This window comes from Acyrthosiphon pisum, chromosome A1, assembly GCF_005508785.2.
Source record: "Acyrthosiphon pisum isolate AL4f chromosome A1, pea_aphid_22Mar2018_4r6ur, whole genome shotgun sequence".
In the NCBI taxonomy this organism is placed as follows: domain Eukaryota; kingdom Metazoa; phylum Arthropoda; class Insecta; order Hemiptera; family Aphididae; genus Acyrthosiphon; species Acyrthosiphon pisum.
Window position 1 is genome coordinate 58349845 of NC_042494.1, and position 973 is coordinate 58350817.

Consider the following 973-nt stretch of genomic DNA (forward strand, 5'->3'; position numbering starts at 1 on the left):
AAATAAAATAGCTAATTTATTAAAAACTCATTAAATATGCGTTATTAAATATAACATGTTATATGCATTTATGAACAAATATGGAATATAAAATTTTCGGGAGACCTTACGGTCGGACATCTGACTGAAGATGATAGTTCAGTGTTACGGGCGCGGGAGGGCCCCGTCGGGCAACGACGCCTCCCACCGCGGGCGACCAGTGCTGGCTTGCTGGCGCTTGGTGGTCCGTTGTCCGTAGGAGTTTCGTAGTGGCGGTATTCTAACGAATACTTTGTGGTTAAGTCAATTAAGGCTAGCGTATAGCTCCCGCTGACAGGCGAAGACCTCTGGTGAACGGCCGGAGCGGCCTCACGGTGCGAGCCGAGGAGTCGAAAACGGTTTCTCCCGGGCGTACAGCCGCTATACCCCTGTAGTCCCTCAGGGGAGGTTGTCTGTTACCATATACAGTCCGAGTGAGGATAGCACTCAGCCATACCAGGCGAGACTCAGGAAGGCACACGGCCTGTTCTCATGGTACGGGTGCTTCGGCCCCGGTGCTGGTGGTTCATTCGACGACCCACTCGCGGCTTGGCGCCCAGGCGCCTTTCCGCGGGTGAACCTCCGTGGCTCTCGACTAGCGCACAGCGCTAATGTGAGGTCCTCGGTTGTAGCCGAAAGGCACCAAAACCCGGGAGTCTTCGTGCTTCTGCATACCCTGAACAAAAGGGCTGCGCACGCCTATGGTGCGCAGGGGGACGGAGCTCCTCTACTATTTTAATTTTTTTTTTGCGTACCCCAACTATTTTTTTTTACTTGGACGGGGGGACGGACCAAACTAATGTCCAAAATAATTTTTATTAAAATTTGGAGTGGATTTAAATTTTTTGTCAAAGATAAACCTAATGAATACCTAGGTAGTAATTTTACATTTTTTAATATAAAAATATTTTTCATCCTATTTATGGTTTTGACTAGTAATGTTTAATCTTTTTGA